Source organism: Eubalaena glacialis, chromosome 7 (assembly GCF_028564815.1).
Source record: "Eubalaena glacialis isolate mEubGla1 chromosome 7, mEubGla1.1.hap2.+ XY, whole genome shotgun sequence".
In the NCBI taxonomy this organism is placed as follows: domain Eukaryota; kingdom Metazoa; phylum Chordata; class Mammalia; order Artiodactyla; family Balaenidae; genus Eubalaena; species Eubalaena glacialis.
The window spans coordinates 84,139,947-84,167,797 of NC_083722.1; the positions used below are offsets into that span (position 1 = coordinate 84,139,947).

At 39.3% G+C, this 27,851-nt stretch overlaps 1 protein-coding gene across 15 annotated transcripts in view; it reads right to left on the bottom strand.

The window, feature by feature from the left end:
* The window catches only part of FHIT (fragile histidine triad diadenosine triphosphatase), a 1,499,836-nt gene that overhangs the window by 1,109,966 nt on the left and 362,019 nt on the right, over positions 1–27,851 (bottom strand). The window lies entirely within an intron of this gene.

Genomic DNA, 27,851 nt, shown 5'->3' on the forward strand with positions numbered 1-27,851 from the left:
TAAAAGACAGTGGCTAATGCCTTTCTTACCCAAAGAAATGGTCCTAAAGAAGTCTTTCTACATCTCTGCCCTCCAGTCCCATAATACATGCACACAGTGGAAAGCCAATATTTGCATTCCAGATATCTCCAGCAGGGAGTGAGGGGAAATGTTCTTTAAAAGGAGCAAACCTAAAACCATAAGGCTCTTGAAAGTGCTGCCAGTTAACATTTCCTCTTAAGAAAGACACAATCCCAACAGAATCAAAGATAGCTCAGTGGCATCTTAAATCAGGGATAGTTTTTAAGTTGAAGCTTAGAGAGTCTCTTGGGGAATCTCTTCAATTCTCCACACACACAAAAATATGGCACAGCTTCTCAGGAGGTACAACAGAGGCTTTCTTCTAGCATTAGAACACATAGCTAGGGACTTCCCTGGTGGCACAGTCCTCAAGAATCCCCCTGCCAATGCAGGCGACACGGGTTCAAGCCCTGGTCCTGGAAGATCCCACATGCTGTGGAGCAACTAAGCCCGTGAGCCACAACTACTGAGCCTGTACTCTAGAGCCCGTGAGCCACAACTACTGAGCCCGCGTGCCACGGCTACTGAAGCCCGCATGCCTAGAGCCGTGCTCTGCAGCAAAGAGAAGCCACTGCAATGAGAAGCCTGCGCACCTCAAAGAAAAGTAGCCCCCGCTCGCCGCAACGAGAGAAAAACCCGTGCGCAGCAACGAAGACCCAACGCAGCCAAAAATAAATAAATAAATAAATTTATTTTAAAAAAAAAGAAGAACATATAGCTATTTCTTTGGCTGTAGATCAGATGAAATCATTGGGGTGAGTTTACTGGCCATATATATTTTCTAAAGCATAACAGAATATGTCAATACTGGAATACACTCAGCACTGAGATGCTCACACTAGGAGATTCAGGAGGATAAGACTGACTCCCAGCTCCCATCTCACATTCACTAAGAAGCATATATTCATTGAGGGGAAATGTCTAGCAGAATGATCTATATTACTTAAATTGGTACCTCTTACTCTGTCTTCTTTTCTGCCAATTCTGTACGGTTAAGTTGGCAAAAGTTCAACACACACAAGATGCAACTCCATTCTATTCAAGACCACTCATCTTTGTGTCATGATATCTCTGTGTTAAAGATCAAAAAGTACTAACCCTACAGAACTTTATCACATCACCTGGACCCATTTCATAAACAAAGAATGTAGACAGCACACTCAGGAAAGGTCCCTAAAGAAATATCCTTCCAAGTTTAATTTTTTTTTAATTAATTAATTATTTATTTATTTATTTATTTTTGGCTGCGTCGGGTCTTTGTTACTGCACGTGGGCTTTCTCTAGTTGCGGTGAGCAGGGGCTACTCTTCATCGTGGTGCGTGGGCTTCTCATTGCGGTGGCTTCTCTTGTTGCGAAGCACAGGCTCTAGGTGCGTGGGCTTCAGTAGTTGTGGCACGCAGGCTCAGTAGTTGTGGCTCGAGGGCTCTAGATTACAGGCTCAGTAGTTGTGGTGTACGGGATTAGTTGCTCTGCAGCATGTGGGATCTTCCCGGACCAGGGATGGAACCTGTGTCCCCTGAATTGGCAGGCAGATTCTTATCCATTGCGCCACCAGGGAAGCCCATGTTTAATTTTTAAAACAAATAAGCGGTACTTTTCTATGGCATAGTTAATCTTACAATATTTTATACATATCTTTCTGGGAACTAGGCTTAATATAAATCCTAAAAAAAAGAGTAAAACCCCACATTTCCATAAGTGTTGTGATAGTTAATTTTACATGTCAACTTGACTGTGTCACAGGATATCCAGCTATGTGGTCAAATATTATGCTGGGTGTTTCTGTGAGGGTATTTTGGATGAACTTAACATTTAAATTGATAGACTGGGTAAAGCAGATTGCTCTCTCCAATGTGGGTGGGGCTCATCCAATCAATCGAAGGTCTGAATAGAACAAAAGTCTGGCCCTCCCCTAAATAAGAGGGAATTCCTCCTGCTTGACTGGCTTTCAGCTGGAACATTGGTTTTTTTCCTGCCTTTGGACTCAAACCAAAACATTGGTTCTTCCTGGGTTGTGAGCCTGCTGGCCTTTGTATTGGAACTACAGTATTAGCTGTAGTGATTTTTAGGCCTTTGGACTCAGATTGGATCTATACCATTGGCTCTGCTGGGTCTCCAGCTTGCTGACTGCAGATCTTGGGACTTGTCAGCCCCCCTAATTGCATGAGACAATTCCTCTCTCTCTCTCTTTCTCTGTATATATATATGTGTGTGTGTGTGTGTGCATCCCCGATGGTTCTGCTTCTCTGGAGAAATGACTAACACAAGTGTTAGACTCAAACCCAAAGACTAATAACTTTTTTTTAAATCAGTCTGGCACTTAACTGCATGTCTCTTTATAAACTATGTAAAATTTTTTCATGAGTTAACATACGGCACTCCATCACTCACTCTAGAACACTCTAGGTGTTTAAAACTTTTTATATTATTAAAATGTAAAACATCAAGGAAAGATGTAGTAAGACTAAACTGGGACAAGTTTGTTAGTAATGCCAAATATAAGGCAATCTTGAATATAAAGAAATATTCCATTTTTTCAAAGAAAAGTCTAAAAATATTCAAAAGGAAAGATGGCCAACTTGTACATGTAAACTTTTAGGGATATAGAAAAAAATAGTTCAAACATTTACTTATACTTTTTACTTCATTAATTTAATTGGAATTTTAAAAACACATTTTATTCAAGCTCTGGCATGACTATCTTTAGCATACAGCAGCTGCCTTTCCATTCCTCCAACAGCATGTTCTAGAACACATCTGATTCTCTTGGTGTGAGACATGGCACTCCTTGAAGCATGTGTGAAGCTGTCTCTGGAAGTTGTCTCTAAAGGCACCAGTACCCATTTCTATAAGCAACTTCTTCTTTTCAGTAAAAATTCATCCTCCTACAGGTACCATTTTGATGGCCATGATATACCCATCTCTTGTATTGCTTTTTAAAGTGATTTTCAGAAGGTGTGTTTAAAACAATATCCAACATTTGCCATTGTGAAGTCACAGCCCCCAGTATCATGACTAACTCTGTATTCAGTTTCTTTGCTCCTTTTTTACTGATCCCAGCAGATGACCTTCACAAGCACCCAAAAGAAACACTGAGTGAGACCATTCCAGCCCATCATGACTTCCCAAAGCAGCACTTTAAAGAACCCACATAGAAAGCAATGTCGTCTCTTCTAAGGGGTAATAAATTTGGGGGGAAGCAAATTTCACCTTTGTACTTGAGCATATGTGAGGTATTTTAGTGCACCTCTGCTTTTAAGATAAAATGCTAACTGATTTAATGACCATTTTGATACTGTGCTTCATTTCATGAGCAAGTCAGTAAACCTGAACTTCCTGAAAAACAAAGAAGTACCTCTTTTTTTTTTTTCTTTTCACATTGTAAACACCGATATAGGCTTATTTTTCCTTTAATCTTCACCTACAATGTATTTATCTGCTCAATGTACAAACAAGCATCTATTCCCCCCCAAATCTGTTAAACATCCTCTCTTCAATGTCCTCAATAACACAGCAAAGACATGTTTATGTTTACCTATATCTGGGAGGGTTAAAGGGAATTGCTCAAGATTGCTTTTGTGCCAGGGAACTAGGGAGCTAGTCATCTCATTTGCTTCCACTTCCTCATCTCTGGAAGTTCCTGCTAGGGTCTTCCTCGTAGACCTTACTTTTGTAACTTTATGACTATCATCTCTTAATCCAAATGTGATAAAAAGTCTTCCCCTTCTTTGATAACAGAAGCCAAATTTTGATGGACAGCAAGGTGCCCAGCTTTAGATAATGGATAATGACTGGTCTAAGCCAATCATGGTAATGCCATTTTTCTTTGCTATTGATTTATGTTTATAGTAGATATGTGACCTAGCTCTAACCAATGAGGGGAAGTACACTGCGGTTTCCATGAAAGATCTTCGCTTTGGATAAAAAGCCAGAGTTGTATGAGGAGGAAGGCTATTCTCACCTGCCTCTTCTTTCTTTTTTTGGACACTGTCATGTAAAAACTTTGTGTTTGGAGCTATGGCAGTCATCTTTTGACCATGAGGCAACAAGCCAAAAGATGAAAGATTCTGAGGATGAAAGAGACTGGGTCTTTAGTGACATCACTGAGCTACCAAATCAACCCTGGGATCCTCTACCTCCTGTGTTCTTGTAAGTACATAAATGTCATTATGGATTACATTAATACTGCTTGAGTATTTTGTTACTCGTAACGGAAAGCATTCTTAACTCATACGTCACCCTAACATCAACCTCCATTTGTTATGGAGCAAAAGTAACTACATTCATTATTTTATCCCTATGGCACCCATTTAAAGTTCTGGTACTCAGTAGTGTATCTTCCACAGCTTAGAAGGATATATGTTCCCCTCTCTCCAGCACTAAGGAACTCTTCTTATAAGACTGACAGATGAATGAGCTAGAAACTGAAACCAATCCAAAAGAAATAAAAACAAGCAAGAAAAGCAAAGAATCATGTAAACATCCATGCTAGGGAATGTGAGGGTGTAAGCTGAAAAAGGCTTACTATTTAGGAGGAAAATGCATCACCTCTGCTTAGACGAGTGAAATTAAGTTGTAATCATGATGGTGTACCAGAGTATTTGATAAAAAGACAAAAAGACATTGTTCTCAACACTTATTTTGGCAGAGGGTACGGAGGAGGGCAGGGAAACACAGGGGAAATATTCCCCTCTACCTTCTTGAGCAGTTGTGGCTGGACTAATAATAAAACTGGCACAAAACAGGAGAAAAAGAAACAAATTTTAATTCATCTGCATGGAGGTCCTGTAGAAATGGGACCAAAGAAGTGGCCAAAGCAGGCAACTTTTGTATTTTTAGACAAAGAAACAATACATTTGTGAGGAATTGACAGGACAAAGAAACTCAGGTTTTCCCTGTTCAATCACTGAAGAAACTAAACAGAGTTCGGTCTTGGGGTAGTAAATTAAAGACGTAACAAAGATTGTTTACACAGGCTTCTCAGCCCCAAATTCCCTGTCTCTGGTGATAAGTGTGTCCTTCTACCTCCAGATGCAGGGAGTGCACCTTTCACAGGGGAAATTTATTTCCTGCCTTTAGGGAGAGAGAAAAGAGGGTCAGAGAGTCTCTCTAGCACTGGCCATTTCTCAAGTAAATTTAATTCAAAATAATCAATATATGGGACTTTCCTGGTGGCACAGAGGTTAAGAATCCACCTACCAATGCAGGGGACAGAGGTTCGAGCCCTGGTCCAGGAGGATCCCACATGCCACGGAGCAACTAAGCTCGTGTGCCACAACTACTGAACCTGGGCTCTAGAGCCCGTGAGCCACAACTACTGAGCCCGCGTGCCACAACTACTGAAGCCTGTGTGCCTAGAGCCCATGCTCCGCAACGGGAGAGGCCACTGCAGTGAGAGGCCCGTGCACCGCAACGAAGAGTAGCCCCCACTAACCGCAACTAGAGAAAGCCCGTGCACAGCAACAAAGACCCAACACACCCAAAAATAAATAAATAAATATATTTTAAGAAAACACTACAAAATAATCAATATCCATTGAGGCACATTTTGAGATGGCCTACCCTGGGCCCCAACAACTGCAATGGAAAAGGTTCAGAGGTCATCAACTGAAATGGTGATGCATTCAAGGCAGGTAAGTTTGCTTCTGAGTTGACAGAGATGGGATGAATGGTGAGATAGCTGATGTCTTCAAAATGACAAAAGGCACAGATATGGGGAAACGAGAGCTGACTAACCAGTTCCAAGAACAGCAGAATTACAACAACCCTAATGTAAGACCTCAACTCATCTCTCAGCTTCCAGTTTTCCTCAGTTTAACCCCTTCTCCGTGCTGCTGCCAAATATCCAAATATTGCACTTCCCTCCTCTGCCTAAAGATTTTCGATGACTGATAATTGCCTCTGATAAAAACCCAAAACCTTACCATGATCTGCAAGGCCTTTCATGATCTGCTCCTGCCTGCCTCCCTATCTTTACCTCCCCCTACACTGCTCTCTCTATGCTCCCCCTGCCATCTTCTTTCAGTGCATAGATCCTACCACACACACTCTCTAAGGCCTCAGAAAAGCACATTATCCTGAGCATCCTCTTCATTCATCTGAGGTCTCCTCATACGTGGCTTTGAAGGTTATACCCATTTTAACAGGGAGGTTATCCCTAACCACACTCCACACTAAAACCGATGTGGTACACTTCCCATAGCACTCTCTTCTTCTCCCTTAATAATACTCCTTACACTTGTCAGTAATTGGTTAATGACTTTCTTCTCCTCTAAACTGGAAGATCCATGAAGGCAAGGACCATGTCTGTGTCCTTTACCCAGTTCCTGGCATATAGTAAGCTTCACTGTGCATACGATGAATGGCCAGTTGTAATTTACCATTGTGCTGATACCATCTTGGGAGGGAGGGCTTTTAACAACTGAAGGACACATATGAAAAACAGACTTATGATACACTAATAATAACAGGGGGAAAAAAGCTATTAAGGATGGTTTTAATGACTGGGACATACCTTTTACTCTTTTAGTTAGACATCAAGGAAAAATTAGTGTCCTTCCTAACATGCTCTGTGGTTCTGTACAACTGAGTTTAGAGCACAAGCTAAGGCGTCAGACGGCCCTGGATTTGTATCCCAGCTTTTCTACTTATCAGCTGTGTGATTTGACATAAATCTCGAATCCCTCTAAGCCTCAGTTTCCTCATCTATAAAATGGGGATAATGACAAAGCCCTTCCCATGGAAAACCCTTACCCTAGTGCTTACCACATGTAAGCACACAATAAATGTTAGTGGGGGTTCTTCGATGTTCTGGCCATCATCATTAGAGACAAAACATAAATTCAACTGGATTGAAACTATGTGCTTAATAAATGTTAGACAGTACTGTTATGGATGATGTCATTGTTATTTGTGGCAAAAAGTACCAGCGCTCTTCTGAGCACATGTGTTCCTTGAAGTTAGGTGGGTCCATGTCTGTTTTGGTCACTACTCTGACCCAATATCCAGCATAGTGCTTAACACATGGTACACACATGCAATAGACACTTTCTGAATGAGTAATTGAATCAAAGGTCTAAACCAATGTGATAATACAGATACTCTTGTAAGAAAATAGAAAGAGAAAGGCAGGGTTCATCAGAGGAGGAGATAGGAAAGAAGAATAGGATTTTTTTTTTAATAATAAAAGCTTTTAAGCAATAAATTAGACGTTCAACTGTAATGGCACAAAATAGAGAACTCGTTGAGAATTTTGTGCTATTACATTCAAAGCAGAAGCCGATAATGAAGGCAGCAGCATTCAGAACCATCACATCTATGACCAGTTTTCAGACCCTGAAAAGTCGATTAGAACATCCCAGGAAACTACTGCAGTTTTATTCTAAAGGAAGATTCTGAACTCTGATCACATCTCTTACCCACTCGTATTGCTTTGTCTACCAGTGTGGCCTTTCTGAAGTGAGGGCTTCTGTCCATGTTGCTCCATGACAATAAAACTTTTCAGACCCTGGAAAGTCGATTAGAACATTCCAGGAAACTGCTGCAGTTTTATTCTAAAAGAAGACTCTGAACTCTCTTCACATCTCTTACCCACTCACATTGCTTTGTCTACCAGTGTGGCCTTTCTGAAGCGAGGGCTTCTGTTCTCTCTTCCTTCTTCCTCCGTGACAATAAAACCCAAAGTACCTTCCACCCCTAAGAGGAAGAGTGTCTTAATATAACTATTACATGTGACACAAAGCTCGCCACTAATGTGAGCCGGACAAGAATAAATTACCTAAATGAGACAGAAATAGCCATTCACTTCAAGGAAGCCCCACGTTCTTGAAACTCTGCAGCATTGAAACCATTTAGAGTTCGCTATCAAGATTCCTAGCAGTGCTCATTACCTCGGCCAGCAGTCCCTCTGGACTACTGAAGACTTATATGAAATATATATAATCATGGGCTGCAATGCCTAAGGGCAACAGGATGATTTAAAAGCACTATGATAGGGGACTTCCCTGGTGGCACAGTGGTTAAGAATCTGCCTGCCGATGCAGGGGACACAGGTTCGATCCCTGGCCTGGGAAGATTCCACATGCCGCGGAGCAACTAAGCCTGTGTGCCACAACTACTGAGCCTGCACTCTAGAGCCCATGAGCCACAGCTACTGAGCCTGCGTGCCACAACTACTGAAGCCTGCACGCCTAGAGCCCGTGCTCCCCAACAAGAGAAGCCACGGCAATGAGACGCCCACACACCGCAACGAAGAGTAGCCCCCGCTTCCCGCAACTAGAGAAAGCCCGTGAGCAGCAACAAGGATCCAACGCAGCCAAAAATAAATAGATAAAATAAATAATAATTGAAAAATAAAACTAACTAAATAAATAAAAGTGCTACAATAGCCTTCACCCATGATATTCATCTCTTCTTGTCTATTCTTTTATGATCCAGACAAAAACTTGGAATGCAACCTATATATTGATATTTCCTGAAAAGGATTTCAGCAGCTCTTTAGGAAAGACTGTTTAAGCAGTTTTAATTTTAAGTGTAAGCCTCGAACATTTTGCCTCTATGGTACTTATGGGTTTAGTTTCTATTTCATAAAAATTAAGCCCCAGTAAGAGCAGTATTCAATTCTTGCTCTAACTAGAGTATCGAGTAGTGGTTAAGCGCACGTACTTTGGAATGGGAGAGACTTGGGTTCACCTCTGGGCTCCGCATAGACCTTTGCATGAATCAGACAAGGTATTTAACCTTTCTGAGCCTGAGTTACACCATCTGATAAATTATATTACACATGCCTGGCATGGAAGAACTTAAAAAATATTAGACGTTACTGGAATTAATGTTGTTATTGTTGCCATTGTTATTGTCATTTTCTGGTAGAAACTACTAGTAGCCACCCAGGCACACAGCTAGACCACATTTACCAACTCTGATACAGTTGGGTAGATCCAAGTGACTGAGTTCTAATCAGTGTAATATGACAGAAATGATGTACACCCCTTCCTGGATGGATCCACAGAAATCTTTCAGGCTCTATCCTTAACTCTTTCTTTTTCTCAACAACTCTGAAGGCTACTTATTGAAGAAGTAAGAGCTACAAGATGTAAGGAAACCGGATTCTAGGCGAACCTTGGAGGAAAGTCACCCTCCAGAAACGTTTGTAACAGATTCTGAATGAGTTAGAAATAAACTTTTTTTCTGTTGAGTTATTGATATTTGATGTTGTTCATTAAGGCAATTAGCCTACCTAATTGTTTCTTAACCTGGACACTACTGATATTTTATACTATATAATTATTTGTTATGGAGGGGGCTGTCCTGTGCCTTGTAGGATACTTAGCAGCATCCCTGGTCTCTACCAACTTGATGCCAGTAGTATCTTCTCCCTTAACTGTAACAACCAAAAATGTCTCTAGACATTGTCAAGTGTCACCTAGTGGGGCAAAACTATCTTTGGTTGAAAAGCACTGGCCTACCCTGACCAAAACATCATCATTACCACTGTCATCCCAATCGCCATTACTGATAGTCTAGTCCCTCATGACCCCCTTATAATCACAACCCCAAAGTTCCAAATATAGGCCCAGCATATTTTTTTATGAGAAAAAATCAAATGGCACCAAAACATAAAAGAAGATAAGGGTTCGAGTGGTAAATCCAGGGTTACAAGGGACCAAAGAATAAAGTCAAAACCAAAACAAATATAATTTTTTTCGAAAGCTTGTTTGATCATTTTGGTAACCCAGAACAAAATTATTTTTTAAAAAAAAGAAGACTAGGGATTTCCCTGGTGGTCCAGTGGTTAAGACCTCACCTTCCAATGCAGGGGGTGCAGGTTTGATCCCTGGTCAGGGAGCTAAGATCCCACATGCCTCCGGGCCAAAAAAGCAAAACATAAAATGAAGCAATATTGTAACAAATTCAATAAAGACTTTAAAAATGGTCCACATCAAAAAAAAAAAAAAAAGAAGACTGAATACACAAGTAGATGAAGTTCAATATTTAACAAATACTTGTAGAATACCTACTATGAGATAGGCACTGTGCTGAACATACACTGGTGAATAAAACAGATATAATCCCTGCTCTCACTGAGATAAAAGGTAAACAAAAATATGGTAAATTTTTCTAACAGTTTAAACACAGTCATTAATTGACCACTGTGACAGGGAGAATTCTAAAGATGTCCCTGCAAGATTCCTGCCCCTAGTCATTCAATCAAACTTTAATCTAGGTGCTTCTGTGAATGGATTTTTCAGATGCAATTAAGGTTACTAGTCATATGACTTTGACATTGGGAAATTATCCTGGATTATCTGAGTTTGTCCAATGTAGTCACATGAGGCCTTAAAAGCGTTAAGTGCAAAGTGGAAAACAGTCAGAGAGAAGTGACAGAAGCAGATGCAGAAGCGATGCAGCAGATGGGGAGTCAGAGAGATTCCAAGTATGGGAAAGATTAGATGTGCCATTAATGGTTCTGAGATGTAAGGGCTAAAGGTGAGGATTGGAGAGGGGCTTGTAGGAACTAAGGGTGGTCCCCAGCTAACAGCCAGCAAGGCCACAAGGACCTCAGTCCTACAACCACAGGAACTGAATTCTGTCAACAATCTGAATGTACTTGAAAGTGATTCTTCCCTAGAGCCTCCAGAAAGGAACGTGGTACAGCTGACACCTTGATTTTAGCCCTGTGCCCCTGTGTTGGGCTTCTGACCTACAGAAACTGTGAGATAATGACTGTATGTTGTTTTAAGCCACTAAATTCATGAAATTTGTTATGCCTCAGTAAAAAACTAATCAACCATTGTGCCTTAAATATTTTAGAAGAGAGTGGGTCAAAGAAAATAGATATTAAAATATGCCTTATCCTTCATCAATCTCAAGTTTGCTAAGTACTTGACAGGTACTCATTTGTGGAATAAAAGAATTCATTCATATTTTCATTCATTTGTTTAATAATATGTATTGAGTACCTCTTCTCTGATGGTCCTTGGAAGAGGTGCTGAGGATACAGTAGTGAAAAAGATATTGTCTTTTACTTCTAATTGCTCATAATGGAAGTGGAGGATGGAAACATGTACACCCAACAATAATGCAGAGAATGTATAACTCAACCTTAATATAAATATGAAAAAAAATATGAACAAAATACAAGGGAGCATGGAATAAATATCACAGCTAACATCTATCAAGTACTTGTCTCATTCATATTTACAACAAGGCTATGAGGTAGAACCTGACCCTTCCCATTTTGCAGATGAGGAAGCTGAGGCACAAGCAGGTGAAGAAACCAGCCCAAAATCATAGTCAGTAAGTGGCGAAGCTGGGATTTTAACACAGGTAGTCTAACTCCAGAGCCTATGCTTTTATACACTTCACTGTGCGCTCTCTCAATGCAGAAGAGGGGGCACACTCATGAGAAGGGCTGAGATTTGGAATGGGTACCTTTATCAAGGAGAGAAGAAGGGGTGAGCAGAAATAAACAGCATCAGTAAAGACAGAGATTCAGGAAGAAGGTGCATGGTGTGGCATATCCAGGGAACAAAGGAGCAACCTGTATCAGGATGAAGGAGAGCTGATGGCAGATGAAGTTGAAGCGTAAGCTGTCCTGACTTGACAGTCTTAGACCAATTAGTTGTTCAATTTCATTCTGAAGCTTTCAAAAGGACCTATTAAAGAGCATGATAAGGCAAATAATTTCCATCAAATTGTGTATGATTTTTAACATCGTTATTAGTGGATACCATCAGGCATCCAGCATATAGCCCTCAAGTGTAATAATATTTATCCATACAACTTGGAAAAACCTTTGAAAACATAGTGAAACCCTAAATGACTCTTTTGAGTTCAAGGAAACTGGGATAAAGTACAGATGCATGTAAGAATCCAGCTCTGTCTTCCATCTAGAAAGCTCTTCGTGTCTAAATCCACAAAGATACTGCTCAGCTTCTGAATCATCTGAGTTCGTTCACAAAAAAATAGGTGGAAAATCTACATATTGGCATTGAGAACATTTCTCGATAGAAACAGACCAACTGTTCAAATCAGTACCACCTGAAATAAATACATAAATACAGCATATAGAAGCAAAAGCATTTGTGGAGCAAAACCCTCAAAAATCCTTCCATTTTTTGCCTGATGTAGAGTCGTCATGAGCATTTGGCATTCTAGCTTGTTCTGTTTAATACAGTAGCCACTAATCATATGTGACTGTTTAAATTTTAAAAAGTAAAATTAAATAAAATTCCATCCTCAGTCTCATTAGCTGCATTTCAAGTGCTCAATAGCTATATGAGGCTATGGTCAGCATACATATAAAACATTTACATCACTGTAGAAATTCCCATTGGAAAAAAATAAGGTACTTATTTAGATAAAAGCAGTGATTTGTTAGGCACACCTAATATGACTTAGTTTATTTTAAATTCATATAATTAAATTCACCTATTGCGAGGTCTTATGAGGTTCTGAATTTCTGTTTTAATCATTCATATGTATTTCATTCCTCTAAGTATGGAGAGATTCTATAACAAGAGACTCTCTATGGAGACAAGACAAAAGCATTTATTAGGCATCAGCTGTTTCAAGCTCTGTACTGTGTTCACATCTTTTATGTCACTTAAGTCTCATAACTCCCTGGAAGATGGCATGGTTGTCGCCATTATATGGATGAGAAGGTTGAGGCCAAGAGAAGGCACCACATCTTTTCACTTACAAAACCTAAGAAATACTTATTTCTTCCCAACTAGCTCCACTGCTCCTAGGAGGAATACAGTACATAGACTGAACAGTTAATTTTCCATAAATGAGGTTTACTTAGAGGGAAATCAGAGTTCTCTTTCATGCAGTTGAAGATTTTTTTTAATTATCAAAATCATCCTGCTCTGGCAGTGGCTAAGAAGTGACTCAGGGAAGTACAAGGCAAGGAGGAGAGAGGAAGTCTGTGCAGCTGGAAACACTGAGTCAGATACTTATGTCATCAGTCCCCAAAGGCTCTATACCTCTGCCACAAATATACCCAAAGTTACTTTTTTATGACTTCTCCTCTCCAGTCTCTGGAAGGAATGTGCTTGATATTTATTTTTAATCTGCTTCTCCCCCCAAAATGTGGAGGGGGTGATATCTAGCCTATAAGATGGTCCCCAATGATTTTTGCCTTCACATAGTCATCTTTGATACGGAATACGGCTGACCTGTGTAACTAAAAGGATATTGCAAAATTGATGATGTGTTACTTCTGAGGCTAGGTGATGAGACATTAAAGGTTTCACCTTGTTCTACCTCTGGAGGAAGCCAGTCACCGCATGATGAAGATATTCAAGCAGCCTGTGGAGAGGCCCCCATGGAGAGGAACTGAGGCCTCCCACCAACAACCACCACCAACCTGCCAAGCATGTGAGTAAGACAACTTGGAAGTGCATCCTCCAGACCCAGTGAAGCCTTCAGATGACTGTCAAACCAGCCAACATATGAAACCTAGAAACAAAACAACCCAGCTAAGCCTGTCCCAAATTCCTGACCCACAGAAATAGAATGGAATAATATATGTTTACTGCAGTTTTAAACCATGCCATTTCAGCATAATTTGTTAGGCAGCAATAGATCACTAACACAGAGGGTTTCTCAAGCTTTATCTAGTAGCAACCCTGCAGATGGAACATCTCATGTGCTGCTTTATACATCTAGCTCTTTCTCCATAATTATGTCTCGTCTTAGCACCCAGGCTGCAGACAAGTACCAAGTCTTATACTTTGTTGTGTTCTCTCTTCTCATGCCTGTTGATTAATTGGGTTCCAGTGATTTTCCTCCTTCCCCTTTGACTACTGACAGCATTTTCCTCAACTCTTAGGTCCTTTCTCTTCAGATTTTCTTCCCCTTTTTTTTTCTTCTTAGCTGATCAAAAGCCAGAAAAATCAAAAGTGTTCTATCACAAAGTGTTCATGGCCCTCAGCAACAGGAGCCCACAGTACTCTTTTCAATGACCAGAGAAAGATTATACAGACTCTCAATTAATTTGACATTAACTCCTCCTCCCATTAGGAAGCTGCTATACATGGTGAAATAAATGAAATAAAATTAACAAATTTGCTTATCATCTATTTCCTGTCATTTGAACACTTGCTTCACCCATAAACTATATTCGTTCCACACTTACTGGACATGCAAAGCACTATGGGTGATGCTAAAACTATACATTGTCTATTTTCAAGGAACTTATAATCAAATATAGGAGACTTGTCATAAAGATACAAATATTTATTCATATTCACTAGTACATTTACACATCAAAGAGAGTGAAAGCTAAGGGTCAGATGAATGGTATACTCAAGTGTTAACAGATCTTCAAAGGAAGAGGTTACTGCTGTGAGCTGAATTTATGGAGGAAAAAAGCCTTAAGAAAGTTTAACTGTGGTAAAGATTATTATAGATTCTACCAATTTCATCCAGTTCTCCTTCAGCCCTGGGCATAGACATGCCTGCACATCTCAGTCTCTTTTGGTTGGCAGGGCCATGTGACCAGCTCTACCCAATGGGGTGTGAGAAAAAGTAACATACTTCATTTCAGGGTTAAGTCGGGGGAAAACCCATTTTTTTTTTGATTATTATTATTATTTTTTAATCATGGCCACACAGCTTGCAGGATTTCAGTTCCCTGACCAGGGATTGAACCCTGACCACAGCAGTGAAAGCGCCGAATCCTAATCACTAGACCACCAGGGAACTCCCAAAAATCCATGTTTAATTCTCCAGTTTCTCTTCCCTAAGAAGGTCACATATTCTAGCCAGGGCACCACAGGATGGTGGTAGCTCTATCAGCTTGGGTACCTGAGTGACTACAAATAGCAGAAGCCCCCGACTACCTGTGTTGGACATGCACCTTGAACAGGAGATAAGAGATAAGCCTTCCTTCATGTTATGCCACTGGGATTTGGGGATGAATCTGTTATTGCAGCATAACCTAGCCTGTCCTCACTAAAACAGAAAGATTCCAAAAGGCGGAGAAATGAAGTAAATGGTACAGGTAATTTATAAGTCATGTGTTACATGACCTTTCTCAATGACAAATCTATGCGCATACCAGGACATAGCTTGTTATGATATATCTTAATAGAATCAAAGGTTTTTAAATAACAACATGAAGAGGTGGGAAAGGCAGCAGGAGAATGAGCTACTGCCCTTGGGTGATCACTACAGATCTCAGAGTAACAGGATTATGGACGCCTTGGCCAAGAGCATTCCTCTCTCTTTGCTTTCTTTTCCTTTGAGATTACAAGCCATATATTTCCATTTGGAAAACAGTATTTCATAACCTCTAAACCCAACATGAGTCTTGTGAAACCCTAGTCGACAGCTGAATGGCCAAAAATAAAGACTTGGAATTCCTTCAAAGCTATCCCATTTTACACAGCAATGCTTTCTTTCTCTACCAAGAAAGTGTTCCGGCGTGATGGATTCCCCCTTTCGCTGTATATTACACTTACTGCTCTATGCCTGTCACTCCCTATTCTCCTCCTAGTTGCTTGTGCCTTATTAAATTCAACACTTTAAAACAACCAATAAGAAGCAGAGAGCCTCAAGAAGCCCTTTCTCTTACAACCAGAGTTCCCTTTTTTCTAGAAATAAATGACATTTTCCAATCAATCCGTGGGTGGGATTCACTGACAATTTATTTTCTTTGTAACGTTTCTCAATGCGTAGCAAATGGTCTTTGATGAGGATATGGTGATAAATTTTAGCTAAACTTTTTCATACAGACATTATCTCCCATGTTACCTCCTCAAATCAAACCTCTTTGAAATTGATTTGCAAATAGAATTTGAGAGTCTAAAGACACAATCAAATAGTCATTCCTGACTATTATTCTCAAAGCAAAGCTGCAGGCCAAGTCATTTCAGGATATGCAATACAACATCAAGTAGAAATTCAAAGGCCCATCTCAGTCTCGAATGTCTTTGAATATTTGTGTGTTTTGGGGCAGGCAGGGGAGCAAAGGAGGAGAAGAGAAACTTAATTTAATTATGCACATTTTGGAGTGTCTCAGTCTTTGGCCTTTAAACATTGTACTAAAGTCCGTTTTTTGTCATTTTGAAGGGATTTCCCAAGTTAACCAATTCCCATGGAACTGACTTCAGATCGGTCCCTTATCTAAGGAAAGGTTCTGACAACTCAACAGGAAGGATTTCCAAAGTTTTACCAGAGATTAAAAAATACCCCTAAAACAACAAATTTGAAGAAAATACCTATTTCACCTAAATCCTATATGACCATGTGTATCGATTCTTCTGATTTTTGAGGAATTCTTGTACCATTGGTTTGCAGTGGGAATGTATTACTAAGTCTCTTTGGTTCTAAGTAACAGAAACTAGGATAAAATGGAAGGAAAGAGATTATTAGGAGGACACAAGAGTATCCCAAAGGACTCAGAGGCAGAGATGCAGCCAGTTCCCCTAATGCCAGAGAACAGAAGGTAGGCAGGAACCTAGGAAATACAGTCGCCTTCTTTCTCTACTACTCAATCCTCAAAGAGAAATATGGCCACCCATAGATCTCAGGTTTACCTGTCACAGTTCCAGCCACACACAGAAAATGACTGCCTATCTATGCATCTCAAATTCCAGGAAGAGAGACTTTGGCGGGCCAAGCTTGGATTAAATATCCAACTCTAGCTGAAATAATTTTTGCCAGGGAACCATGTGGTGAGCAAAGATGATTGCTAAGGCTCAACTGAGCACTCTTACAGAGAAGGAAGAGAGTTCTCTGAATAGAAGAGATGGTCTGAAGACTCCACAGCCACCCCAGAAGTGCCAGTATAGATAAATGGGAGCCAGAGTTTAAGCAAAGGCTACTGTTACTACAAGTTGTCCCATCCCTTTTCTCCTATTACAGGAGTTGACACAACTTCAAATACTCATATCTGACACCAACAAAGAGGAACCGTCCTTTCTTGATATCTTTTCCAAAGGTCCCAAGGGGCTCCGATTACCTTACCCTACTATTCAGCATGGGTTCCGACAAAAGGAGAAATGAAGCAACTTTGATTTTACTCTTTATATTTGCCAGTTCTTCTGGCAAGACCACTGAAGGGTAGCAGAACATGCCACCTCAAAATGTGCCACTTTGGTATATTGACTATTTTGAGCTGTAGGCACTTGAAAAACAGCAAGTGCAGGGAGAAACTTTCTCTGAACTCCCCTTACCTGCCTAAAGACAAATCCCCCTAAAGAAACTCAATTGTCATAAATTCCCTCTGCGGCAGTTTCATCAACCAGGGAAGACTGACTTGCCACAGGTGAGGAGACAAAAAGTCGACACCACAGCCAGACAAACTTTGTCACAAATGATCATACCTCTTATCAACTCTTCTAAGGGCCCGTTCACCTTTCCTAAAAATCATTTATTCTCCCCAAGAGGTCTACGTCTCTGCCCTCCATCCTCTCCCTATTAAGATGGTATTTAAGTCTGAATTTTAAGCTGCTTTGGGAGTCACTCAATTTTCCCTGGGTATCTCCCATGTAAATATGAGGTATACATGTTAATAAACTTCTGTTTGTTTTTCTCTTGTGTCAATTTGTCTTTTATTACAAGCATCTCGGCTAAGAACTCAGTAAGGTAGAAGGAAAATTATTTTTCCACTCCTACACCATCCTCATTGTGAGACTCTGGTATCAGGCTATCTAAAGCCTGACAGTCCTGTCATATGAACATACAGCCACGTCACTCAACTCCTTTTGCTCTCTTCTCATGCAAAACAGGCCATTTTCTGATGCTCTGGCTCCCCACATTGCTCAGGCCTTCACAGAGGACAGAATGAACTGGTTGTACTGACCCAATATTCTGTGCAGTGATTCAACTGCTCATTGTAAATCACAATGGGGCACTCTGGGCTAGTATTCAGTCGCACAAGCTTGGGTAATGTGACTACATCTTGAAAAGAAGAATCTTCCATGGGTTAGACCGTGGACCATAGTAAATGAGTGCCCCCCAAGAGAGCTGCCAGAGGTAGAGTCACTTAGCCTGTTCTCATGGGGATGCCTTGGACAGTGTCAACATGGCCCCACTGGAGTATTTTCTTATTAATTTATACATGTGTTAGCTTACTGTCATATACAGTTGTTCTTGGGTATCCTTGGGAGATTGGTTTTGCAATCCCCCACAAATACCAAAATCCACAGGTGCTCAAGTCCCTTATACAAAATGGTGGAGTATTTGCATATAACCTATGCACATCCTCTTGTATACTTTAAATTATCTCTAGATTACTTATAAAACCTAATACAATGTAAATGCTATGTAAATAGTTGCAAATACAATGTAAACGTTGCCAATACAACAAATTCAAGTTCTGCTTTTTGGAACTTTCTGGAATATTTTTCAAGTATTTTTGATCCACAATTACTTGAATTTGCAAATGCGGAACCCATGGATAGGAAAAACCAACTGTAATTTTCTAAAAAGATAACACAACAGTAACATTAATAATATGGTTTTTAAAAGAAATAAAATCCCTTGTAAACCTGTTTACATTTTCCATTTGTGATTCTTGTCTTCCTGTCCTTATTCACGTACCTGCGTATTCTTGCATATCTGAGAATCTTGCGTACCTTCCATTTTGTATTTTCTTTCTTCACAGTATATCAGAACTATTTTAATAAATTGTATCAGAACCATTTTTGCATATTTTTATCATTGGCTTCACAATGAAATTATAGATAGCATTATGATGCCACTATAATGAATATTCTGTTCCACTTCTGTTACATTACTACATTAGGAAACTCCCCTAGAGTTCTTATCTCAGAGGATCATCTCTTTTGATCAGACTCAAAATTCTGTCAAACTGTTCAGCAAAAGGAATTCACCTACCCATAATGTCACCAGTAGTCTAAACAGCTGTTTCACCACAATGTTCTCAGCACTACTAAATCTTACCATTTTTTGAAATAGTGAATATTTTAGATCACAATGAAACTTTCAAAATGCCATCCTGTTTTGAAAGGGCTCTATATAAATTAGGAAGGTGTCCAGGAACAGTTACACATTTAATGTGTAATTCAGGACTCTAAATATCCTACTGTGTTTTTTAAAAGGATTATGCTGAGGCAAATACAAGTGGGGTTGAAAAGATTAGAGAAAATCTCTTTTGCAGTATAAGCAGGCGAACACATTTTACAAAATCATGCTGAAAGGGACTGTACGTTTTACCTGCTGTGTGTCCCTAAGGGTCACACACTCCTGAAAGGGGCTTTAATTTGCCATAACTGCCTGCTTTGTTTTGTTTGTTGTATGAATTCCCTGCTATAAGGAAATGCTTTCAGTTGTTTCTCTATCTCATGAGCACCTGTTGTAAAAAATATTTGTAGGCAGTAAATAACTTGACACATATGAAAAACTTGCAGCAGGAAGGTAGGAAGCTGATTTTCTAACATTAATTCTCCACTTCAGGGGTCTATAAAACTGTAACTCAGTTTAATACCACTTCACTTTGACTCCAGTAAATACATACTTTCCGGGCAACACCTTGGGGAAAGGGCAATCAAATATTTTACATCAGTGGAATATCTTTCTCCCTTTGCCCTCCTAGTTTCTTTCCTTCTCTACTTTTGCCTTTAATTCTTCTACTTAGAAAAATTCTCAAGGAGCAAAAACATGTCCCTCTCTGCATTTTTATAAGCTGGTCAGTTTTGCTTCCAGGTTTCTGAGGTTTTTGAACTCAGAAAATTACACCTCAAACATAATCCCATGTTATTCTCAAAAATCGTTTTCCACAGTCATTAGCCCATAACGCCAATTTTCCTTTTGAAAACATAACAAAAAATTATTATCATTTTTGGAGACAAACCCTCACTCAGAATGATTCAAAGAGAATACAAATTTAATGACCACCCTGAGAGCCCAAGTAATACATCCCAGGAAATAATAATAAAATTTATGGTGGCCTTAAAAATGTTTAACTCCTTTCAAGAATCTCTAAGTTATAGGGTAGTAATATAACCAAGGACTGGCAACAACTCACAAAAGTCCAGAAGAGTTTTTCCTTTGAGTTTGTAGGCAAAGATGCTTAAATTGTTCCCCTTCGAAAAATAAAGATTATTTATTATTTACCTTCCTGCGCATCAGACACTCCTGCAACATGCCTGTAACTCTTGTGTTCTCAGGTTTGAGCTTCAAAGTCTCCAAATGCATGAGAAACTAGTAGAGTAGCAAGCCAACAAACTTGGGGTTTTTTGTTTGTGTGGTTGTTTGTTGTTTGGTTTCATTTTGGAGGGAGAGAAAAAGTGGGGGAGGGGTGGGAGAGAGAGAGAGAAAAACACACCCCAACAGCTTCATAAAGAAATCCGCAGGACAGAACTGAAGTAGGTAAACCAGAACACACAAGGATACAATTTTTCCCTCTAGATGATTATACTAGTAGGAAGAAAGATTTGAAACCATTGAATGTTTTTTCTGATAACCACCTATGGCTTTCTCCAAAGAAACACATGTAAAATTGGGCAGGTTGTTTTCTGTTCTGTCACGAAAATATTTAGTAACAGCCTTGTAAAAGTAAGTACTCACAGCTGCCCCAGGGAGCTGTGGATTTGCTTTCTAGTCTTGTGTCTTTCAACAAGTTCCTCTGTTGCTTTGTGTGTTCTCCCACAAAGGCCCTGCCTTCTTCTACAGAGGGATTTACCATTCTCTCTGCATGAATGCTGTCCAAGCTGGCTCTCTATCTGATGGTCCTGGCATATGCAGGTTCCTAACAGTGACCCACAGGATGGGAATGGTGAAATTCATAATGACTGACCCCATAAGGATGTGGTAAAGCTTGATTGGCTAGTAGCTTTAAAGTCCTTTCAAGGTAAAAGCACTACTTAAAATGCTCTGTATTCATTGTATAATTTGCTAACAGAAAGAAATGTTACCTGGTTAATGAGTGCTTCCCATTTCATAAAGTATTTGTCACTGGCAAATCCCTTTTCAAAATTTAGATAAACTTCTATGATGCATAAAAAATGATGCATAAGAAACAGAAAGCTAAGCAGCAGAGCTTGCTGCTATGGAATTTTAAAGTGTGGCAGGTGCCGTTTGTCACCCCAAGCAAGTGTCTGCAATAAAAACCTGATATCACAGTTTATTTACATGGTATGTGTTAAACATTGTCCCCACTTCCCAGCTATGCCAGATCAAAAACTCACAAGTATTTTTTTAAGATAGGACATTACTGAACAATATTATTGAGCACATCTCCACTTAATAGCTCTGTAACCTTGAGCATATTATTGAACTTTTCTGAGTCATTTCCTCATCTATATAAAAAGGCTAATGATAATACCTACCTTGTAGAATTGTGGTGAGGCTTTAAAAAGAATTAAGTAAAACAAAGGCTGGTATTTATTAAATTCTAAATAAATGTTTGTTGCCAGAAGCAGCAGAAACATCATCTTGCAATAATACCAGCCCTCCTTTAAGTAAACACTTCTGAAAAGGCTCTGCGTCCTTGGTCTAAAGATTTTCTTAGTCTATAGATTCTCCTGGACTGGTGACCAAATCCTTGATTAGTTTTAAGGGCTCTTTGAACCTTCTGAGACTGAATGTGGAATAGTATGACTGTGAGGTTAAATACATTTTTTCTAGGAAACCTCATATCTTTCATCACATTCAGAGGTTAAGAATCACTGCCATGAGTCATCTAGTTTAACTTTTCTCCCTTCTACTTCCAGTGGAGAACCAGAGTCCCATTAAGGGCAGAGTGACCAGGCCAAAGACACAGCAAGGAGCCCATACTCGGGTTGTTGCTGAGGCTCTACCCTATCCCAGCTTCTTCAGGCTTCCTCTCCCAATATTTGTGGTCCTAGACCTAGCTCCTTTCTGCAGTCTCCACCCATCCTTATCTCAGGACTAACCATGACACATGGCAGGAGAGATTTAAGACTATCTAGGCCAACACTCTGGGCAATATCAAGTCACCTCTGTAGTAGTGTGCTTTCACGGAAAGGTCATGACCTTTGTGTTTTTTTGTTTTTTTTTTAAAGGATACTTTTTTTTTTTTAATGTGGACCATTTTCAAAGTCTTTATTGAATTTGTTACAATATTGCTTCTGTTTTATGTTTTGGGACATGAGGCATGTGGGATTTTAGCTCCCCAACCAGGGATTGAACCCGCACCCCCTGCACAGGAAGGCAAAGTTTTAACCACTGGACCGCCAGGGAAGTCCCAGGTCGTGACCTTTGAAATAAGAAGGATTGTGTTTAATTCTTCTCCACCATTTATTGGATGTATAACCTTGGAAATGTTTACTTAGTCATTCCTCCCATCATCTATAAAATACAAGCAATAAGATTTACTTTTTGAGTCTATCAGGAGAAAAATGAGATAATGCAGAGAATACAGAAAAACAGGAATGTATGTCAGGCAACAGTGGACGCTCAATAATATTCTCTTCTCATTTCTGGGTTTCAACCTGACTCCTCTGGTCACCTGCCTAGGACCTAAATCCCTCTAGGAATTAGCTCTGGCCCTCACTGGCTTCTTTATCCTTCCTCCCACATACACACTCAAACCCACTCAGAGCCACAGACCTTATTACCTTGGGACTCTTTTCTTTTTTTTTTTTTTTTTAATTTTATTTATTTATTTATTTATTTATTTATGGCTGTGTTGGGTCTTCGTCTCTGCGCGAGGGCTTTCTCCAGTTGCGGCAAGTGGGGGCCACTCTTCATCGCGGTGCGCGGGCCTCTCACTATCACGGCCTCTCTTGTTGCGGAGCACAGGCGCCAGACGCGCAGGCTCAGTAATTGTGGCTCACAGGCCCAGCCGCTCCGCGGCACGTGGGATCCTCCCAGACCAGGGCCCGAACCCGTGTTCCCTGCATTGGCAGGCAGACTCTCAACCACTGCGCCACCAGGGAAGCCCATTGGGACTCTTTTCTGATGCTTACTACTTGCCTGACACTTATCTTTTTGCATCACATTTGTGGCCTCTGAATTCCCTACCATAGAATTCTATCCACCCCTAGGGCCACCCTTCTACACTGTGTGAGACTGACTAACCTACTCCCGCCTCCCACACTGATCACTTATTTGAACTGCTGCCCACCTACAAATTCTTGAAATACCATGTTAGGTTTGCAGACTCAATCCCCAGATCCCCCTCTTCTTCAGTCCCTCTAATAACAATGCTAACCAGTTCACTGTGCCTGTTAAGCATAAAGGGATCTTTGATTTAATGGGCCTCTGGCATTTTTCACATATCATGAAATTTTTAAAATTCAGGTAATTAAGTCTAAAAAGCCCATGGTTATTTGAGGGTAATAATGGTAGATATAACCTTTTTGAGCTCTTAGTGTATGCCAGACACTGTCCTGAACACTTTATGTATATTTTGGCATAGGATCCTCATAACGATTGTATGCAGTGGATGTGATTGTTATCTCTATTTTATAGATGAGGAAACTGAGACTTAGAAATGTTGAGCAAAAGTTACACAATAGTAAGTGATAAAGACATGGGACTGACAAGAGAGTCCTCATTGTAAACATGTATAAAGAATGTTTCAGGGTATCAATCTCCAGTTAAGGAAGTCATTACATATATATGCCCCAGTGCTCATTCCAATCAGAGCTCTCTGAAGAAGTGACCATACTGTGGTCATATACAGTTGACTCTGCAATTTTACATGAAAATATAATCTCACGTTACTAGGAAACCTAACCTCAACCCACTTGAGAGGATATCACTGTTCCGTTAGTAGGTAAGGGATTTTTCAATCCTGGGACAGATAAAAATTAAACAGAGAGATCATAAAGTTAATGAAACCCATGGTATTCATACTTTTGGGTTAAGTTAGGCACTGGGCAATTTGAGTGTTTGGTGACAAGCATCTGTAATGTTTAAGAGAATTTATTATATTTAAGAATCTGACAGATTAGCCCTGTGATTCCAGTTTTAAATGTGTAATTGATTATTAACTTCTGATTTTAAGTAGAAAGTTGAAGATAATTTAACTGTTTTTAAGTGGAACTGCAATGTTTAAGATAATTGGATTTACTATATTTCTGAGGTTAGCATATTTGAGTCAAAATATGGTTGAAAAGTTTGGAAAGGTTTTGCAAAGTGTCTGAAGTATTTACAAAGAAAGTAAAAGTGTTAAACTTGTAAATGTATTTTAAAATATCAATGGAGAAATTTAAGTAAATGCAAAGGATAATTTAAGTAGAATTTATTCTTTATGACATTCATAAATTGCACAAGATTTCTGAATTAATCTAAATATTTTAAAAACAAATTTAAAATATATAGCTTTAATAAATTAAACATTAACTAAAAACCCAAGTTATAGTAAAGAGGCCCTTCTGCATAAAAAAGTGCTCCCTTAGCCACTAAAAAACTCACATTGACAAACTCATAATCAAAAGTAAGTGTTCTAACATAAACCTGGTCATGTCAGGCCTATACCTAAAGTCCCCCTTTGGAGATTATCTCGGTGCTTTGTGACTACCTACAGCGGTGGGATAGGGAGGGTGGGAGGGAGATGCAAGAGGGAGGAGATATGGGGATATATGTATATGTATAGCTGATTCACTTTGTTATAAAGCAGAAACTAACACACCATTGTAAAGCAATTATACTCCAATAAAGATGTTAAAAAAATAAATAAATAAAAATAAAAAATAAAGCTACCTGAAAGAAAAAAAAAGGTTAAGATAGTAAGCTTTATGTTATATTTTACCACAGTTAAAAATTTAAAAAATGTAATAATAAAGTCCCCCTTTGGTCACTCACTACACTGAGGAGAAATTCCAAACTCCTAAGCAAGGCCTATGAGGCCCTGCAAAATTGACCTCTGCTCACTTCTCCTACCTCATCTTCAGCTATCCTTCCCCTTCCCCAGTGCATTTACCATCTCCAGTCACACTGGCCTTTTTTCTCTCCATGGTGCATCACAAGTTCATTATCGCAGCAAGGTCTTCATACTCACTGTTCTCTCTACCTAGAATACTTTTCCCAAAATCTTTTGCATGGCTAGCTCCTACTTAACATTTAATTCTCTGCTGAAATGTCACCCCCTCCAAAGGCCACGCCTAATTATCTCTTCCTCCAACAACCTTTGACACATTAAAGTCTTAGAATCATCCTTGATGTCTGAATTACCTTGTTCACTTTTTGGTTTGCATATTTATTTTCCTTCTCTCTCAAATAAAATAAAAGCTCAGTAAGAGTAAACCCCTATTTGTCTTTCCTAAGACATTGCCTGACACATATTAGGTGTTCAATAAACAAATATCCGTTACATAAATGAATAAATTAAAATAAATAAAACCCATCTTTGCCTTAATAAGAGTAGTTTTAAAAACATATCGCTACATAAACTCTGCTCGATATTCTGTAATAACCTAAATGGGTAAAGAATTTGAAAAAGAGTATATTCATGTATGTGTATAACTGAGTCACCTTGCTGTATACCTGAAACTAACACAACATTGTTAATCAACTATACTCCAATATAAAATAAAAATTAAAAAATAAATAAATAAAAACATATCCCTACATAATATTGAGTGCATAAGACCCAATTATCTAGTGTTTATTTGACAAATTCGATTATATTATTTTGGGGTTAATGCCCATGAATTGCTGAAGATAGGCCAAACGCCAAGCAGAGCATACAAGCAAATATGATCCCTCCCCAGGACACGTGCCATCCAAATTATAAGCATTCAAAAGTCTTGGCAAGATGCCTATGCTAGTAAGAAAGTGATCCAATATTCATGAGAATTTGAAAAGTCATTTTTACCTGAAATTGTTTTGGCTTTTCCATAATTAATATGTCATTATCATCAGAAGACTAAGACATCAAGGATGGTAAAAGCACTGCTTCATATAACAACACTTATAGGGACAATGGTATTTAGCAAATATCACAGTGACTTGTGATAAAATAATCCAAATCTGAGGCTAACAAATGCTAGAAACCTACTAAACAGAAAGAAGACAGGAGAAGTTGACATCAAGACAGAAAGGTAGGATGTTCAACCCAATCTGTAAATGGAAAACGTATTCTGCAGATGCCTGGGAAGAGACAAACTCCAAGTATTCATGGGCCATAGAAAATAACATGTCTTACAGATGTAGAGAACAAACGTATGGACACCAAGGGGCGAAAGTGGGGGGGGGGGGTGTGTGTGATGAATTGGGAGATTGGGATTGACATATATACACTAATATGTATAAAATGGATAACTAATAAGAACCTGCTGTATAAAAAAATAAATAAAATAAAATTCAAAAATTCAAAAAAAAAAAAGAAAATAACATGTATAGCGTCTTTAGTGTACCTTCCTTAATAGTTCTTTCTTGACTAGGTCAGGAAGAAACTGGTCTTAAATGCCTGCTAATCTATTCCTCCATTTTCTCAACCTTCTATCCCTATATCAAATTCGTTTACAAGAAAGGCAGATATCATCCACACTACAATATGTCAGCAATGTGTAGAAATGTCTTTTCAAAATTCCAGTTTACAGCATGTCTTGGTCTGTTATCCAGCATGAATCTAAGAAACAATTAGATCAATAATCTTACACCATCTTTTGTTAGACTACATTTGCAAACATTATCAATTATGTATTTTTTATATAAGAATGATTAGGAAAGTGTTTCTTACAGCTAGGAAACAGTTTGTCCCTCCCTTGATCTTGATCCACAGATCTGTCTACATTATTCTTTGGTTTTTTGCACATGTCTTTTTGTACGAGATGGTTAAAATTTGCTACAGAAGTGTTTGTGATAAAAACAATGACTAATTTAGTAAAATTTTACAACTCCCTTTTACCAAAAAAGGTATGTACTGGGTTCTCACCAGGTTGCAGTAAATGTCCAGAAATTGCTCAGAGCCAAGGTATCATCAGAGAATTGGGGGAGGGAAGGGCAAAGAATATTTAACCTCCTTATAAGTATTGTTTTCTATGAAAACATAAAAGGAAAATGTTCACATAAAGGTAGTCTGGGGAATTCCCTGGTGGTCCAGTGGTAAAGAATCTGCCTTCCAATGGAGGGGATGCGGGTTCGATCCCTGGTCGAGGAACTAAGATCCTGCATGCCATGGGGCAACTAAGCCCGTGTGCCCAACTACTGAGCTCGTGCACCTCAACAAAAGAGCCCACGTGCCGCACACTACAGATCCCACATGCCCCAGAGGCCGTGCACCACAACTAGAGAGAGAAAATCCGCATGCCACAACTAGAGAGAAGCCCGCACACTGCAATGAAGACCCCATGCCACAAGGAAAGATCCCGCATGCCTCAACTAAGACCCGATGCGGCCAAAAAAATAAAGAAAATTTAAAAATTAAATTAAATTAAAAAAAAAAGTAGGCTGATATAAGTGGATGTCTATATGGAACATAACTGAATATCTGAGATAAAAGGAATCTTAGAGACCTCTAATCCAATCTCCTTGATTTGGACTAGGGAAAGTATAAATCCATAAAATCCATTTAATCCATAGAGATTAAATGACTTCCAAAGAAACAGGAAGCTAGTAACTAAATCATGCCTGGAATCTGGATCTCTTTCTTTCCAGATTATGAGTTTGTTAATACTTGAGGAAATATGAGCATTGGAGGGAAGATTTTAGTCTGACTTTCAATTCCTGAGGACATGTTCTGTGCTCTATAGAGATCAGGAAGATTTAGATTGCACATTAACAGTTAAAACATGTTAAGTACATTATTTTTCTCCAATTCCATTCAATGTATGAATTTTACTGTCTATTTGTTTTCATTAAACTAGATTTCCTGGGATTTCCCTGGTGGTGCAGTGGTTAAG